The sequence below is a fragment of the Mus pahari genome, chromosome 11, assembly GCF_900095145.1.
Source record: "Mus pahari chromosome 11, PAHARI_EIJ_v1.1, whole genome shotgun sequence".
Lineage (NCBI taxonomy): Eukaryota > Metazoa > Chordata > Mammalia > Rodentia > Muridae > Mus > Mus pahari.
In genome coordinates this window covers 21,874,020-21,893,843 of record NC_034600.1, presented here as the reverse complement: position 1 = coordinate 21,893,843, position 19,824 = coordinate 21,874,020, and positions in this window count along the sequence as shown.

The following is a 19,824-nucleotide window of genomic DNA, read 5'->3' as shown; positions in this document are numbered from 1 at the left end:
TGATAAGTGGACATTAGGTAAAACGCTCAGAATATCCACAATACGACTCATAGACCATATGAAATTCAAGAAGAAGGAAGACCAAAGTGTGGATGTGTCAGTCCTACTTAAAAGGGGGAACAAAATAATCAAAGGAGGTAGAGGGTGGGAGGGACTTGGGAGGAAGAATGGAGCTGGAGGGGGAAAAAGGGTAGGCCGGATCTGGTATGGGAGGAGATGAGGGTGATGTACAGAGAGTCCGGAAATTGAATAGAAGTGTATAGCAATGGGGGTGTGGGGAACTTGAGGTAGCCACCAGAAAGTCCCAGTTGCCTTGAAATCAAGAGGCTCTCAGGAACCCTAGAGGATATTAGCTGAAATACCCAACACAGGGAAGGAAGAACCTGTAGGGACCATATCCAGATATTAGGCATGCCCTCTGGTTGAGTGATGGAGCCTTCCACTCATCTCCAACATTTTAACCCAGAATTTCTCCTGTCTATAGGAAATACAGGAACAAAGAGTGGAGCAGAGACTGAGGGAAAGGCCACCCAGAGACTGCCCCAGTTGGGGATCCATCCTATATGCAACCACCAAACCCAGACAGAATTGCTGATGCCAAGAAGAGCTTGCTGTCAGGAGCCTGATATAGCTGTCTCCTGAAAGGTTCTGCCAGAGCCTGGCCAATACAGATGTGGATGCTTGCAGCCAACCATCAGGCTGAGGGTGGGGACTCCAATGGAGGAGTTATCGAGAGGACTGAAGGAGCTGAAGAACAACAATATCAATCAACCAGGCCTCCCCGCCCCTAGAGTTCCCAGGGACTAAACCACCAACCAAAGAGTGCACATGGAGGGACCCATGGCTCCAGCCGCTTATGTATCAGAGGATGGCCTTATCTGGCATCAGTGAGAGGGGAGGCCCTTAGTCCTGTGGAAGCTCAATGTCTCAGTTTCAGGGAATGCTAGGGCAGTGAGGCAGGAGTGGGTGGGTGGGTGGGGAGCAGGGGGAATGGGGGAGGGGATAGGGGATTTGTAGAAGGGAAACTAGGAAAGGAGATAACATTTGAAATGTAACTAAATAAAACATCTAATAAAAAAGATAATACCTTTCTCAGGTTCAGTGCTTGTGGTAGTTTGTGAAGGTAGAAAGAGTAATATGCCACAGACTTGGAAACCTGACCACCAAACATCCTAGAGAACAGAAGCCTAATAGCTAGATATTGGTAGATCTTAGGCCTATTGGAGATGATGGTTAGCTGTCCTCTCTGGATGTTTAAGCGACTTTCTCTTTATATCTATCTGGATTCAAAGGTTCTTTTATAAAGATATCAGTCAAATTCGACCTGGGCTCATCAAAAATGATCTTCCTTTAACTTAATCATGCCTTTAAAGATCTCTGTGAATGCAGCCACAGTCTGAGTTTTGAGAGGTTAGGATTTCAATGTATGAATTTGTGTGTGTGTGTGTGTGTGTGTGTGTGTGTGTGTGTGTGTGATACCATTTATCATTCTATAGCAATCTTACATTCTGTACCACAACTCATGGCCCTTGATGCGGTTACTGTGAGATGGAGGGCTTAAGAAGAATTAATATAACCATTCTGCTGTTGTGCTTCAGAAAGAACTCTTTAGTCTCAGGAATCTTGCATCTTCTTCTAGCATTTAGGAAGTAGCTATAGGCTAAGCTCTTATTTCATAAATACAGTAAAATAATATCTAAGGCCTGGCCCATCTTGCATTTTATACCAAATGTAGGCATTTCCAGTACTTTTTCATGGTTAAATCCAACTGTAACTGCAATGCAAACTTCAATAATGTTCTGCTTATCCTGAAAGACCAGTTGATTGGGTCTGTCATTTTAGTGTGAACTTTATTCTCTACTTTCCATCCTTATACAAGCTATTGAATCTCTCACTCTCTCTTCAGGAGGACACATGTGTCCTGGATCACTGAACCCCAGACTGTAGGCAGCTGTGAGATTTACAGTGGAGCAGCTGTCTTCCACTCCATCCCCTGTTCTTTCTTAATTCTTGCGCTGGGAGTCCTCTTCCCTCTTGTCTGTTTGCTTCTCTTTCTAGTCAATCTTCTGTCCCTTCTGTACCCTCCCACACATCCCATGGCCTGAGTTTTATCATGTTTCTGGGACAGGAAACTGCTTTGCTTTGTACTTAGGCCAACAGTTTCTTTGAGTCTTTGTTCTGGCCTGTGTGGAGGAGGAATGAGGTCTTCTGAGTACCTGAGGAGTGTGCACACAAGCTGCCAGATTCTTAACTAACTGTGATCCGGAGTGCAACGTTCTTCATCTCTTGCAAAAGTGAAACCACAATTGGTAATATAAGTACTATTCCTGACCTACAGGCAGAGCGCTTCAGACAGGATCAGTCCACAACCAAAAGACTTATTTTTAAGACTAAGAGATTGAATTTTGGACCATTTTGAGAAAGTAGAATTTAAAATTGGCCAGACAGAACTGCAGAAGCTGGTAACAATAGGCCTCATGTGCTGTGTTTAGCAGCAACATAATATAGCAAAGATACACTGTTTAGGAATATATGCAGCATTTGCAATTGTCCCAGCTTAGCTGCTGTACCTACTTCATGCAAAATGCGGCTAAGCTTTTTTGATGGAGCCTGAACAAGTAGGGTGGTTGCTACAATGTTTTCCTGGTAAGGCCCTATGCTCACATTAATTCAATTCTCCCTTTAACCACTGGTGTAGACTGAAGTGTGAGCCTCTGCCCAAGATTGTATTAATGTTTTAAACAACCACAGCTCTGAATAAGACAGTATTTATAGAGAAGGTTGTTTTTATTCTCTCTCTGTCTCTCTCTGCCTCTCTTTGTCTCTGTCTGTCTCTCTGTCTGTCTCTCTGTCTTCTCTCTCTCTCTCTCTCTCTCTCTCTCTCTCTCTCTCTCTCTCTCTCTCTCTCTCTGTTCATGTGCCCATGCATATGTGTGCACACACACATTCCTGTGTGTGATTATGGGTGTGCATATGCCACTGCGGCATACATGAAGATGTCAAAGGATAACCTCCAATGTTGGTCCTTACCCTTAACGTTTTTTAGAAAGGGCCCTTTGCTGTTAGCCAGTGTGTGCTGGTGTGTGAGCTTTCAGGGATCTTCCTGTGTCTGCTTTCATACTGTGGTAGCAACATTGAGAGAAGAGGCACATCTACTTCATCCAGCTTTATGTGGGCTCTGGGTATCTGAACTCATATCTTTACATGCATACAGCAAGTACCACCCTATCCTCTCAGCTCCATAGAGAGAATTTCAACATTGGTTTAAAATCAGCTTATAGGGTGAGTTTGAGCCAGCATGACTGATATCCTAAAATGATAACATCTATATAGACTAGGACAGAGAGGATGCTAGATGAAGACAAGTGAGTGTCTACAAGCCAGGGAAGAAGTCTCGGAAGAAATCAAACCTGTTTATATCCTGACCTTGGACTTCTACATTCCAGGACCTTGAAAGAAATGAGTTTTGGTTGTTTAAACTAGGTAGTTTTGTGGTACTCGGTTGTGGCATTCTCAGCACACTGAAAAATTCTGCCCCCAAATATTATGAACACATAAAATGATAGATTATAAGAGCAACGATAAACTGAAAAATGTGGCTGTATTTTACATGGTAAGTGTCTTAATAGATGGGGTTTATAAAATGGTCTGACAGTTCACAGGCATGTTTCTGCTTGTTATCACGTTAGCTACACAGGGAAACATGATGGTCAGGGAACTGACATTTGAAGGTGTCACCGAGAATACATAAAACAACCCTTTCCTAGTTGATCTATACAGGGGCTAAAACCAGGCTTGCTGCCCAGAGCAGCAGTTCCCAATGACCCTATCTCTGCTACCCTTTAATCTAGTTCTGCATGTTGCGGTGACCCCAACCATAAAATTTTTTTTGTTGCTATTTTGTAACTTTAATTTTGCTACTGTTATGAATCATAATGTAAATCTCTGTGTTTTCCTATAGTCTTAGGCAACTCCTGTAAAGGAGTCCTGTGACCCCCTAAAGGACTGTGACCCATAGGTTTAGAACCAGTGGCTTAGAGTCAAGGCATACACTTCCCACTGTGAGTGGAGGCTGGTGACAAAATCGCTGGCTCGCACTTAGTGAGGGGAAGAGGGAGAGACATATAGTGCCCCCAGTCTAGCTCTTGAGCTAAAATACTCTTTTTGGATCTGTGGTGCGTCCAACACCATTGAGGAACAAGTTTCTAGAATCTCCTAGTTTTAGACTCGGGTGACCAAGTAAAAGATAGAGATAGAGAGAGGCAGCTGACACCTTGAACCTCTCCCTCAAAGGGACTCGGCAAACTAGAACGCCGAAACACATAAAGAGGATACCACACTGGTCTTCTGCAGGAGTGTTGGTGGGAGGATTCATCTGGGTCCTTTGTGATGTGGGAAATATTGAAAAAGAACCTGCCAGCTCTCCGTGCTCCCGCTTCTCTCAGCCCGCCGACTCCCCAGTGGGGCTGGACCCGTGGGCTTCCTGCGCTCTTGCTGTTGGCAACTTTCTCCAGTTAGCCTCTGCACCATCTGATCTCTGTGTTCCCAGTTCTCTGACTGGCTTGTCCCTGGAGCCGCTACTTCCCTCTCCTCCATAAACCCCTGTAACTGGCGGCCCCGCATTCCAGTAACCAAGTAAATCAAAACTCTTGAAGCTTATAATTAACCAATCAGATTTATATATCAATAAATTCTCAAATTTACAATATGTCAATACAATAATTTCAGAACCAATTATAATGATAAAAGCTTTAATCCCAATTATTCTAACCTTATGATATCATAACTACCCGTGGCTGGTTAAAGCCACACTGGTCCAGTCTGCCTTCATCTTGGTCTTCCTCCCTCTCCCCCCGAGATGCTCTCTGTCTCTGCAACTCTTTGCCCCACCTCCCTTTTCCCTGTCCAATCACAGGCCTCCTGCTGCACTCATGTAACTGGACAGGGAAAATCCTGTGACACTTTGTTGCTCCCCATGCAATATTTTTGTATGATAGTTTTCTTTTGAAATTTTAAACGTTCAAGTCACATGGAAAGGTAAGAGGTAAGGGAGGATGGTGAAGGAGTGATCCTGTTTGTCACCAGCTACTTACTGTTCTTGTTAAGGAAAGCTCTTGGATTCAAAGACCCCCAAAGATCCTATCAGTAACTCTCTAACCATGTTTCATTTTATTCCCCAAACCATGAGCACTAATACAAGGCAATAGGCTCCAGTAATGATCAGAAACGCTTTGTTGACTTAGTATGTACAGGTTTATCTAGTGTAGCTGACACACAGGAAGGGACATAGGCTTCCTTAGAGACCAAGGACTAAGCGATGACTTGGTGGCAGCACAGGTGTTCTGTCTGCTACTGGCTTCAAAGGGATCATGTGGCTTGTGAACTTCAGTAGTGCACGTCGTTAGTGATTTAAACTGAGATGCTTCTCCCACCTCTGTGATGAGCTCACTCTTGCACGTTCGCTTTCTCCATGTTTATGCTAGTGCTATACATCCATTAGTTGAAACTGTGAGGGAAGACATCTGGTTAGGGCGCAACACCTCCAACCCATTCACCAGTCACCTTTTAATGTTTCTAGGAGTGATATTCAATAAACATGATACCAGATGCAATTTTTTTTATCTCTAACAAGAAGTTTGTGCCAGGAAAATTCTCTGGTTAGTGGTGCTGGATTCCTAAGCTCCACCACATGGGGCTTAAGTGGATTCCTTTTGGCCCTCTAAGCTGAAGTCTTTCTTTGGTCAGTCTAGATTCCATCCTTATCTAGTTCTTTGGACAATGCAATTATCATTAAGAGAAGACATAGAAAGTTGAGTACAAACAGAAGTCTTTACTCAAGTCTCACAGTACAGTTATGTTAAGTGGCCCAGTTCATAAGAACAGTTTCCAGGGCAGAGTTGATAAGGTGTTTGTGTTTAGAGGATGAGGGCAGCCACCTCGGAACTTATGGAAACTTGTTAGAGTCAATTGCTAAAGAAGCTTGACCTCTGATTGGTCAGGGCAGTTATTTAATGTTAGCCCTTCTCTGATTTTGAAAAAAGATAAAAAGCAACAAAACCCTTAAATCTTTCTACACAATCCGAAAGCAGATAATACTTAAGATTTTAAATACTTTAATAACTGGCAGAATTTTGTTTCTGTAAAATTAAGTATTTTCCCATAAGCTTGGAGTAAGGCTATCTTATCCTTGAAATTACAATTGTTTTGGAAGGACACAAGTACATGTGTGGTCTCTCTCTCTCTCTCTCTCTCTCTCTCTCTCTCTCTCTCTCTCTCTTTCTCTCTCTCTCTCTCTCTTTCTCTCTCTGTGAATATCTATGAGACAGAGTAATATATATATATATATTCAAACATTTTCAGGACACTGAGGAGCCTGACTCAGGCGCGGGTGACACAGGTTTGATATTCTGACTGCCATAGAAGCTATCTTAAGGTCCCCTCTTTGGCTCATATAAGACTCTGAAGTGTGTTGACAGTGTCTCAGGCTGCTGCTATTGTAATTTGACTGAACCAAGATCTATGATCTCAGTGTATACATGTTTTCAGTTTCTGTCATGGGCTTGGCATCATCTCAGATGCATGACTAGATACAATCCCGAGAAAATGCTTCTCTTAAAGCTGAGCTCTTTAGGAAAGAGATATTCCTAGATAAAAATAACACAGTCTGGGTATGCAGGAGAAATATTTCCCTTCTAAGACCAGTGAAGAGTTGGACTCTATGCTGCTGTATGGAAACTGGTCATGTGGAGAGAGCAGGAGCCAGGCACAAATACCCAGTAAGGACCTCTGAGGTCCCATTTTGGCCTCTGACCCCCTGGACCAGATTCCAGCAAGATTTTCTCTCTCATATACTTCTTTTAGTTCTTACTATCAGTAACTTCTTATAACAAGCTATTAAATAGTCTAGGGTCTGGGAAATCTGGCCTATGTTTCAGAAAGACTAACAGAAAAGGCAGCAGTTTCCCTTTCCATCAGGAACTGGACTAGTGGCTGCAGGCCCTGTGAGGACAGCTGTGCTCACAGAAGACCTTGACATTGGGGTGTGCTTGGGAAGGACAGCAGCATGTCTGAGTAACACAAGTTTCCAGTGGAGAAAGAGGGGACCTTTGCCAGGGCAGTAATGACTGCACATTCCTGGTAACTGCAGATCTAGGCCTGGATTCCAGGAACTGGAATAACAGTAACTTATGTCAGAGTGATTTGGGAATAAGAAGGAAGCAACCTCATTCCTCGTCACAGTCACAGGCTGGTAAGACTCCATAAGATAATAACCCTCTTGATTTGAAATGTCCTTCTGCATGTCTCAGGCTGGCTTCTGTGAAGGAAGCCAGGCTTTTCTCTTTATTCTAGCTGCATGGAAGGAGGAAAGAAGGGAGAATTAAGGAGGGATGGAGTGTGCCAGAGAAGTTCTAATATATATGTATATACATATAAAAGATTTATTTATTATGTATAAGTATACTGTAGCTATCTTCAGACACACCAGAAGAAGTCATCAGATCTCATTACAGATGGTTGTGAGTCACCATGTGGTTGCTGGGGATCAAACTCAGGACCTCAGTGCTCTTAGCCATCTCTTTAGCCCCCAAGTTCTGATATCTTATTAATACAGCTTAAGCCTGGGGATGTAGCTCATTTAGGACAGAGCTTGCTAGGTATGCACGGGTCCTGGACTGTATCTGTAACACTGCATAAATCAGCTAAACACATATGTAATTCCAGCATTTAGCATTTAGGGGGCCTGGGCTAAATGAGACTTGTCTCACAGAGAGATCACCCACTCTCACAAGACACACACACACACACACACACACACACACACACACACACACAGAGAGAGAGAGAGAGAGAGAGAGAGAGAGAGAGAGAGAGAGAGAGGGGAGGTCTACTTCAGAGCTCCTTCTCCTTGGATGGCATAGATTAATGTTGAGCATTGTGGCTCTGGCCATCTACTTTTCCTCTATTACCCCTTCTCTTGAATATGCCTGTTGGCACGGCCTATTTTTACTGACTTTCGTCTCTGTCAATCAGAGTTCTATATTCATCTGCCACCATGGATACAGTGTTGAAGACTAGGGATTTGATAGGTTTACAATCTAAATAAAATCCTGAACTGAAAAAACGCACTGCCTCTACAGTACAACGAACCGTGGGCTGGGCATAGCGATGCTTACCTGGAATCCCAGCACTTGAGAGGCAGAAGCAGATAGATCTCTATGAGTTCAAGGCCAGCTTCTTCTACATAGTGAGTTCTAGGTTGCCTAGCTGTAAATAGTGAGATCTTGTTCCCAAGGAACAAACAAACATAAAGAACCAGACAAACACAAATTTTCAAAATAAATGGTTCTTGAATTAGGAGTTCACAAGCCTACACACACACACCACATACACAGACACACAGACACACAGACACACACACACACACACACACACACCTCTTATGTGCTAAAAATTATTATATGAAGTGAATGTGGCCTCCCAAACTGAAAGTTCTTGAGGGACTTTATATAGAAGGGAGTGGCTGAGGGTGTGGTTCAGTTAGTAGAGTGTATCTACCATGCACACGTGAAGTACTGCGTTTAGTCCCAATCACTGCATGAACTGGGAATGGTGGCCTACTCATGGAATCCCAGTGCTTTGTAGGTTGTGGTAGGAGGATCATACATTCAAGGTCATTTTTGGCTACATAGTGAGTTTTAGAGTTTTAGACTACATGCAATCTATATAACCTTTATATGTGTATATGTAATGTATATGCATATAAACACACAAATATACTCACATATATACATATATGCATATATTTGTATACACACATTTATATGTATGTATATATATATATATATATTTATTTATCATATGTGTGTGTGTGTGTGTGTGTGTGTGTGGTTAGTTAGTTATATAGTTTGTTTTCTCTGGCTATCTAATTCTCAAACCAAATCTTTTCCTCATTGTCACGTTCCTCCCTCCCCAGACGCCTTCAGTTAGATAACTGGGATATCCCCTAGAAGGAAAAGCATAATAACGATCCAATGAAAACAGCAATAATTTCCTTCTCAAGACCGAGGTCCTAGTCCCAAAGCTCTTGTGCTGTGAGATGCTGACTTGGAGCACATGCATCTGGCCTGGGGTGAGGCAGGTGCTCTGTTGACAGGAACGTGACTCAGGCTGGGGAGGAAAGTGGGATTCTTGCATGGCTAATTTCTTCTAGCTGTTCCCGAGTGAGCAGGCTCCATTTCCAACCTGCACCTGCACTATCCATGCATCCAGAGCCAGGCTCTCCTGGGATGGAGAGCTGCCAATCACTGCTCTGGGAGGATGGGCTTTGCCTGAAGCCAAGAAGACACATTTCCTTTCTTGATGATTGAACAGCTGATTCTAATCTAATTCTAATCTGATTCTAATCATTGCAGGGAGATTTTCCCAGTTAGAGGCAACAATCATTATCATCATTTTGTCTGTGGTAGATATTTTAGATGTTTCGAATATGCAAAACAGACAGGCCTGCAAAAGTTTGGGTTGCTGGTTAATGTGCCAATCTCTCCATCCCCAGGCAGAGTGGGTGGGGCTGCAGGGCTCCCTCCTTCTAACACCATATCCTTTAAGCACTTTGCAGAGTTGAGTCCAATATACAAGAAGATGTAAAGTGTGAAATATCCGCCATGGGCCAGGCCGAGCAGGATAGAAGTTTCCAATAGTGGATTTGTAAGGCCAATAAGCTTAGTTTAAAGCACAAGAACCATTAGGAATCTCAAAATGCACCTGACATTGTGTCAACTCATCTCATATGCTGGTGCCAAAGATGGATTGTGATCCTCCTGGAAGGTCTTCCTTCAGCCACGGCCTGATTTTATTGCTTACCTCTGTGAAAGGGACAAAATGACTCTAGGAACATTAGAATGGGATATCAGGAGATGTAGATTACAAACATTAATTAGTTGAAAGACAGGGAAAGTTGAGTTCTTTGTGTATAAACTTTTTATGTATAAAAATGGTACAGATACAAACCCCCAGAGGCTGCAGCAGCATGCTCAAGGCCTGCATACGTTCAAGTCAGATGGGACTCCCAGCTTTTCCCACCGAGTGGAAAAAGTCAACATGGGGTCCCACACCTAATCAACAAGATACCTGACAATATCCCCATGTTTCTCTAATGGAGCATCATTGGGGTATATCAGCCACATTAGGGCAGACCTCATGCCCAGGAGTAGCTGGCTGACACGAAAGAACCCAGTGACGTTTAAAAAAATTAATGTGGACTTTTTGGTTTGTTTTCTTTTGTTATGACATTTTTTTGGTCTTTCTACTGTTCTAGGTTTTTTTTGTTTGTTTGTTTGTTTCTTGTTTCTTGTGACTGACTTGGGTCTTTTTTTCAAAGAAAAAAAAATTGGGTAGGTAGGGAGTTGGGAATAATCTGGGAGGGAAACATGATCAAACATATGAAAAAAATTTAATGGAAAAAAAAAAGAACATAGATATACAATGTACATGTTATAGCACTGATTCAAGGTAAAAATGTGATAAAGTGCACCGGAAACCAGTTTGGGGTGATAGCTCAGTTGATAAAGTGCTTACTTCACAAGCCTGAGGACCTGGGTTTGAGTCCCCAGAATCACCAGGTGTGATGATTTTTCCTTATAATCTCAGTGCTGGAGAGTCAGGGAAAAGGGGATCTCTGTGGCTCAGTGGCCAGATAGCAAGCACATCTGTACCAGCACACATGCATGCACATGCATGCTATCCACAAAATCGAAAGTTATCCACAAAACAGATGTCTCGTCCTCTTGGGTTGACCTCACATCTCATATTAGCCCTCTGGAAACTGCAGCTGTGGTCCATGGCACTCCATTTTGATTTACTGACAAGAGAGAGGAGCAATGGAAGCTGGTCAGAGCCAGAAGCACGTATAGACAGCAGGTTCTCCATAGTTCTTTCATAAAAAGACAGGGAACTATGAGGCCATTTTCTTTTTATGGTTCATCTTCCTTCTCCCTTGACCTTCTCCTTCCTCCCCCTTTCTCTTCATTTTTCCTTCTTTTTCTCATTCACCTTCACTACCACCACCATCTTGTCCTTTTCATCCTTCTCATCCTCATCCTCCCTTCCCCTCGTCCTTCTACTTCACCAACATCTCATGTAGCCCAGGTTGACCTTGAGTTTCCTATGTAGCCAAGGATGGCCTTAAACTTCTAATTCTCCCACCCCTACCCTTACAGGCATATGTCACCTATGCATTTGGTCAAAACTACCAACAGAGTCACATACTTCCTTTACTTTCTTCTGCCCCAGTCACTGCTGCTGCCGCCATCCTCATTCTCTTCCTCTCCTTCCTCTTCTTTTCCTTTCTGTTCTTCCTCTTCCTCCTCCTCTTCCTCCCACTTTTTCTTCTTTTTAGTGGCTTATCTATGGTGGAAAAGGCAGTTGATTTTTGTGCTATTGGTGATCAAGGGGCATACAGCATCTTAAAGCATCTTGATTCCTACAGAGCAGAAGCTTATGCAGGGAAGCACAGTGGAAACGTCAGTTGATCATAGTGTGACCTGTCTTCAGTCAGGGCCAGACACTGTGCACTGTAGTGGAAGATGCATATATGAAAGAATTTGAGCTGGTGTGAGATGCTGTTGTGTGTATAGAGGGTGGTGTTGACAGAAGACTCCCACGTTCAAGGTCTCACACTTAGTTCTGAATGGCGGGGAAGGAGTCCTTCATTGAGTCTGGGACACTTCACACTGTGCCCATCAATTTCCTCATCACTGTCACAGTTGCTTTTTGTACATACAGCTCTCTCTGATCATTGTATAACAAATACAGTCTAGGTGGTTTTATATTCAACATATTGTTTTCTTTATAACAAATACAAAACCTGAGTTATATAGTGTTTACTTTCAAGTTTCATATAGGTTTTTATTTTTTTCGTTAGAGTTTGAACTCATGGCCACCTGACTTCCAAGTGAGTTTTAGCCATTTCTGAAGTCAGGCTGTGTGACTTTACTGGAAGGGCAGAGTCAAGAGGCTTCCTAGGTAATGGAAATTGGACTTTCCCAAATCCATATCATTTTATTACATGTAATATAATGATGCAAAATCTCTCTGGGTGGAGGCCACATTCCACAGATGAGTTAGGTGTGTCATGGGACCATCTTGAGACTACTGCCGTGAAGGAATGTAGAACTCATCCTCGGGTCTAACTTCTTGCCAGGGAGAAAGTGAGAGGCTAGGGAGATGGAGGTCTTAGTGAAAGCTTCAAGTCTCTTGTCTCTGGACTCTTATAAGATGAGGAAGCCTTCTTCTCCAGAGGCACTTGTCTTACTGACTCTTGAACCAGTGCCTGTAAAGTGTACATGCTTCTCTTCTTACCTTAAGCATCTGGGCTGTGCAGACATCTGTGCTCAGTTTTCTGGCTACAAGAATGTACCCCTCCCCAAGAAGGTCAGACCATGTTTAGGGGATCTTCCCAGGCCTCATTGTTTTATAGTGTTTGAGACCATGGCATTGTGTGTTAATTTAGAAAAGTTATTTGGTACACTGACCATCTATCATAGTGCATAATAGTCATTTTTATTTTTTACTAACTTTTTGTGTTAAACTCCACTCATTTTGACATTAGTAGACATATCCAGGTTTTCTTTTGGTTTGTATTAGCCCAGTAGATCTTTTTTTCATTCATTTAAATTCATTCTCTATTCTGACATTTCAGACGTGCCCATACTATTCTAAAGATTATAGAGGACAATTTGGCTCTTTTAACCCAGTCAGCAATCCTTTTCAGTAGTCTATTTATTCTTGATGGACTTTGATTGATTTCTATCATTTTCCCTTTCCACTTTGTACCCTGTATTTTCTTTGTACAGCCTCCCCTGTTGTGTAATCAGTTGTGCCAGCTGACTTTTATCGATTGTCTCTGCTGGCTTAGATGTTATCCATCCCACTCATATCCTTTTTAATATTCACTTTGAAAAGCCTAACCCTCATGCAATGACATCTAGAGCTGCTCAATACATTTACAGCTAGATATTTAAGCAACCTTACAAGTTTGGCCATTCCTACTAAGTCATTGTACAAGGTGGTGTGTGTGTGTGTGTGTGTGTGTGTGTGTGTGTGTGTGTGTGTAGGACAGGTAGGTTTTTATGGAATGGACTCATAACTTTGGAGACTGGAATTCCAGAATCTGTAAGAAAGGAATGCAAACTGTCGGTATCAAGGAAAGTGCTGCAGTTAAAATCCAAGGGCTGTCTGCTGGCAGAATGCCCTCTGCTCTAGGGAAGGTCAGTGTTTTTTCTTAGTCTGCAAGTATTTTGTGGTTAGGATATTGAATGTTCTACCGAACCTCATTTCTTGGAGATTTAGTCCACAGTTCATGGTGCTACTGGGAAATGCTGTTTAGGAGGTGGCGACTGGTTGAAGAAAGTCACTGGGCACATGTCCATGTAGGAGAAACTGCTTCTCTCTCAGCTTCATGTTCTGGATGCCATGAGAAATTTCTGTCTTCTGTTAGTACTCCTGCTGTGATGGGCTTCCTCACCATGGGCCCAAATGCAATGGAAACTAGCAACTGCAGACAGAAAGTTGGAAACTATGAGTCAAAAGGAACCCCTTTATCCTGACTTGATTATCCCTCCTACTTAGTTATAACAATGCACAGCTGACCAAAGGGGTTAGCTGAGGCCCACTCAAATCAGGGAAGTCAAGTTGTTTGATTCAAATGTTAATTCCTATAAAAAGGCTCCCATGAAAACATGAGATCTAGTATCTTGGCTCTGCCTGATGTGCGTGTAAAACTAACTGTTATAATTACCTATACTAATTATGATTCTCACTACTTTTCTATTTGGGGGTTTACATTTGCTTATATGGTCATAATGTTACCTCTTGTCCTAGCTAGTTTTGTCAACTTGATGATGAGTTACAATCATTTAGGTAGAGGGGACCTCCACTGAAAAAAAAAGGTTCCCACCAGATAGGCCTTTGGGCAGGCCTGTGGGGGCATTTTCTTCATTAATGATTGATACGGGATGGTCCAACCAATTGAAGGACAGTGCCACCTCTGGGCTGGTGGTCCTGATTTGTATAATTTGTTTAAGAAAGCAAGTTGACAAGCCATGAAAAGCAAGAAACAAGCAGTGTTTCTCTGTTGCCACTGCATCAATTCCTGCCCCTAGGTTCCTGTCTGCAATCCTGCCCTCAGTTCCCTCAATGGCGGATTGCAGTGAGCGGTATAAGCACAATACCCCTTCCTCTTTGCTTATGGTCAGGGTGTTTCATCACAGAAAAGGGACCATGACTAGGACACCTTTTAAGTCTGAGTCATTCAATTCTCTAGAGTTAAAACCCTGGAGAAAGAGAACTATGCCCAGATAGTGACGTTAGAATATGAATGTATTGCCATGTATTTAAGCATTAGTATCACCATAACTAATAAGACTAAAATGTTTTGAAAATTATTTATGTCTTCAGACTTTTAGATGGTTAAAATGTCCACTTTCAGTGTTTTTCCCTCTTATCTCCTACCCCACTTCCTTTCTCCCCTCCTTCTTCTCTTTAGTAAGACCTTTCACCACCCCCTTTAACCTCTAAATACATTAAATCCTCCTTTAACCTCTAAATGCTTAAGATCTCGCTGTATCTGGCATTACTATGTGAGAATATTCTACATTTTTATTATAATGAATGAAGACATGGGCATTTTACTTGTCATATTAAAACCATTCTTACCTAAGAATCAATTATTTTTGAATTTAGAAAAATTGTACACAATGTTCAGATATTATTTTAAACATTGCATCCTCATTAATAATTTCTCAGATGGGTTATATGTAATTGATGATTCTTAACCTCTATTTCATATTTTCTGTTTTTTTGTAAATTTCTGTACAGGTGGGATCATGCCTAGCACATATTTACAGTTAACAATATCTTTGCATATGATTGATTTTTAGCTTGAGACAACATTTAAAATTTTATGCACATATTTATTGTTTATTGTTATATATTTTATATTTAGTTAGTGTTATTATTTGAGACAAGATCTCACACCATAGGCTAATATAGCTTCTACATCAGAATCTATGCTTCAACCTGTGGAGTGGTGGGATTATTACATGGACGTGTCTATACAGTGGCTCTAACAATTGAAAATTTAATTCCAGTGTCTTTATTTTCAATTTCTAGAAGTTATGCATTTTCCTTTTCAAATCTTCATAGTTTTTTTATAGTGTTTTATACTTTAAAAGTATTTTCCTTTGTTTGATAGTTCTGGGTAGTGCATTGTGCCTGGCACATGCCAGACAGACATCCTACCATTGAGCAATAAATAGGTACCCTGCTTTGTATAACAGCATCCTTTGTTTATCTCTTTCACATTTGGATTCTTTTTATACATTGTAGTGTTTTTATGACCTAGCGTTTTGGAAGTTCTTTTAAAAAGAGCCCCAAACCCTCTAAAATTAAAAATGCCTGTTAGCAAGGAAAGCCATGAATACATTTTAACCAGCTGTGGATACTGCATGCTATACTACCAACTTTGCCAGGTAAGATGGTGCTACAGTGGCATAGGCATGATTATTATGCAGGTATCAAATTGCTGTATGGTTGATTTTGAGGCTGATGTTAAAATTCCTTCCCAGAGGAGATGCACCAAGATCTATTTCTTCTTCTAAGGTCCCAGTGACAAACCAAGGCATTATTCTGCTAAAATTCACTCTGTAAAATCTGAGTTTATCCCAATAAATTTTCTTACAGGTCAGAGGTTACTTTCGGAGATTTAGGTGTCTGAGAGTTCCCATTGCTGTGAAAAGACGTCAAGACAAAAAGCAATTTGGGGAGCAAAGGGTTTCTTTTGTTTATACTTTCACATCATAGTCCATCACCGAAGGAAATTAGGGTGTTGCATGTAGATTTTGCTACTCCACCTAAGCACTGGGAATGGACCCCACTACTAGCCTCCACCCAGAGAATATTGAAACCACATATGAAAAACACTCATACATTGCTCAATTTCAACTTGCCTTGTGGGCTCATTGCTGGGCATTATTAACCTCCCATGGCTAGTGTGCCCTCCCCAAAACTCTTAACTTAGTACCCTAAATTTGTCTTCAAATTTAGTTGCTCAGTTACCTTTAGTCCTAGCTCATCCTCAACCTCCTGCCTTTAGAAGTGGCCTGTGGTCGCTTCCACCCAAGGTCTCACGTGACTGTTTGGCTTTTCTCCCTCTAAAACATGATGAAAACCTTTCTTTCCCCCTCCTTGTGTCTGTTCACTTGCCTGCGGGAACCTGGAAGTCCCGCCTATTTTTTCTGTCCAGCAATTGGCCCGTGGCATCTTTACTGATAGATCAAGAACCAACTGGGAAACAGGATCTTAGCATCAGAACCACCCTTACATCAGGGCAAGGATTTGAGGAAGGAACTGAAGCAGAAACCATGGAGGAGCACTGATCACTGGCTTGCTCCTCATATTCATCCTGCTTTCTTATATACCCTAGGACCACATGCCCTGAGGTGGCACTACCCACAATGGGCTACAGCCTCCCACAGCATTCAGTAACTAAGAAGATGTCCCACAGGCTCACCTACAGTTCCATCTCATGTAGGCATTTTTTTTTTCAACTGAGGTATCTTCTACTCAGAACTTGTGCTTGTGTCTTGACAATAAATTAGAAAATTGATGTCTGTCAATTTGACACACAAAGGTATCACATCATCCCAGCTACAACCTTTTCTTTTTCATTTGTTCCCAGATGCTATAAATACCACAACATTAAACCTAATATAACTTTAAAAGTCCCACAGTCTTAAAAAATTCAAACATTTTGAAAGTTCAGTCCCTTTAAAATACCCAAAGTCTCTAACTATCCAAGTCTCTTAAAAAAAATTCCAATCTCTTTAAAATTCCAAGGTGTCTTAATTATGAGCTCCTGTAAAATAAAACTTAAGTCACATACATTCTTACTTGAAGGGGAAGGACCAGGGAATAGTTGCAATCAAGTGGAAAGAAAACCAGTGCCCAGCATATTAGGTTCAGTGTGAGACTTCTGGGAGCCACTCGCAATCCTCTGGGCACCAAAGGACCTCCTCAGTGGTTGCACTTCTCCATCTTTGCCATCCATAGCATACCTGCTCCACTGCACAGCTGACCTTAGTGGTTGTCCCATGGTACTGGACTCCAAAATGCTAGGGTCACCACTGCAACTTGGCTGAACCTTCACAAATAGCTTCTTTGGACTTCTCTTTAAGGACTAACCCTGCCACATGGTGACAAACCTCAACTTTTCTTCAAGACCCCTTCAGTCCTGTGGCTTTTACTTTATGTTTTTTCCCCCTAGATTCTCATGGTACAAAGCCTCACCTGCTCACCATGGACTCTTCATGCCTTTACAACTAGTACCACCTAAGTGTCTCTTGCACATTGTCAGCTTTGGCTGCCAGCGGCAGATGTAGCCTCAGTGCCCCCCTGGACTACAGCTTCTATGTACTGATCTTAAGAAAATATTCCTGGAAGATTTCATCTCAATGATGCTTGTCTCTTCTTAATTACAGCTTAATCACAACAGCCTAGTTGACCACATTAATTGTCCCAGCGGAGCTAAGGCTTCACTTTAGGGGGTTTGGTCTTTTGCTAATTACAGCTGATTTTTCAGTTCCGGCTGACCAGAACCACAGATTCTTAGTTTGAAATATCACACAGCTCCATAGAATCTTCATAGAATTCTAAAACTTCCTACTGAAACTTCACAAACTAGGTCTTCATTGTCTTCACATCTCTCAGCCTCCTTATCTTTGGAACTCCCATAGAGCAGCTCACTGAACTCTGAACACTCAATGTTTTTTTTCCAAATTAAAGTTCAGAAGCCACCACAGTCCTTCCCAAGACACAGGGCCTTGTACCAATTTTTGTCTTAGTTAGGATTTCTGTTTGGGTGTGCTTTAGTCACTTCTCTATTGCTATGACAACACAACATAACCAATGCAACCAATAAAACTATATATTAATATACTAATAAACCATTCAATTGGGCTCACAGTTTCAAAGAGTTGAGGCCATGGAGCAAAGGCATGGCAGGGGCAATAGCTGAGGTGTCACATTTTGATCCTCAAGGAGGAAGTAAAGAAAACCCTGGGAATAACACGCATCGTGTGAAACCTCAAAGCCTGCCCCCCTCCCCCCCGGTGTCTTAGTTCTGTTGTAGACAACACCATGACCAAGGCAAATCCTATAAGACAAAAAATGTAATTAGGGGCTTGTCCATCGTTTCAGATGTCTAGTCCAGGATCATCATGGTGAGGAGCATGGCAGCATTCATGTCAGTCATAGTGCTGGAGACATAGCTGGGAGTTCTATATCCTGAAGCACGGGTAGCAGGAATAGAGGGAGACTGGGCCTGACGTGGGATTGTGAAACCTCAAAGCTCACACCCATGACATACTTCTTTCAACAAGGCCTCTCCTCCCAATTCCTATAATACCTATAATACCTTCAAAGAATTTTATTCCATGGTGACTGAGCATTCAATTATATGAGCCTGTGGGGACACTCTTATTCAAGGCACCACAGACAATTATAGAAGAAGGCATTTAATGACAGTTTCAGAGAGGTAGTTCATGACCATCATGGAGGGGAATGTGGCAGCTAGCAAGGCAGGCACGGTGCTGGAGCAGTAGCAGAGAAATGACATATAATCTGTGTGCGTGTGAGTGTGTGTGTGTGTGTGTGTGTGTGTGTGTGTGTGTGAGAGAGAGAGAGAGAGAGAGAGAGAGAGAGAGAGAGAGAGAATGGCTGGAATGGGCTTTTTCTACTCCAGTGACATACCTCCTCCAAGAAAGCCGCACCTGATCTAACAAGGCCACGCCTCCCAATCTTTTCCAACAAACTGGTGATGGGGTCTTAGACCAAGGAGGAAATACACATCTGAGCCTGAAAGTCAAGTATGAATCCATGTGGTTACATTCTCAGAAAAATTAAAGGTCTTCTTTTTAAAAAAAATTTAAAAATTGAACTTAAAATATAATTACATCATTTTCCTTCTTCTCTTTCTTACTCCAAACCTTCTCATGTATTCCCTTAGCTCTTTCTTTCAAGTTAATGGCCTTTATTTTTATTGTTGTTTTACACACACACACACACACACACACACATTCTCACACACACACACATTCACACACACACACACACACACACACACACACACACACAGACTCCTAAATAGAAACTGTTCAGTTCTGATAATATTACGTGTTTGTACTTGACTTTATAATTCCTGGCACCTAATCCTCAGGGATCATGGTGGAAGAAAGAGTAGAAAGATTCTAAAAGCCAGAGGAACAGGAAGTTTGCTGAGAGATAATGTCTCATAGAAATATCAGAGAAGCTATACCCATGAACTCTCATCAGCATGGCTGCCTAAATATGAGAATATGGGCAATAACAACTGACATGATAGTGTGGAGAAAGCAATATCATGCGGTCTCAACCCTGGACTAAAAACTACAGCCAACTAATGAGTGTTGAGAGGGGAGGAAATAGTCTTCCCGAGGGATGCGATCCCAGATTGGTGGCTCAGTGCCAAGTGCTCATCCCTGAAGTTCTTCCAGCTATTACCGAAGGTCTTTATGCTACATCCTCTCAGTCCTTGTACAAGTGTTGGATTTAAGTATTCTGTAGTCCAGGGACTGACAAAGTTTGACAATTATTGCTTCTTTGGGTTTTACCATTCCCTTTCTTTCGGCATCTGAGCTCTCCCTTTCCCTGTGTGTAAAGTCAGATGTTTGCTTGAATGTTCTCTCCTCTCCTCTCCTCTCCTCTCCTCTCCTCTCCTCTCCTCTCCTTGAG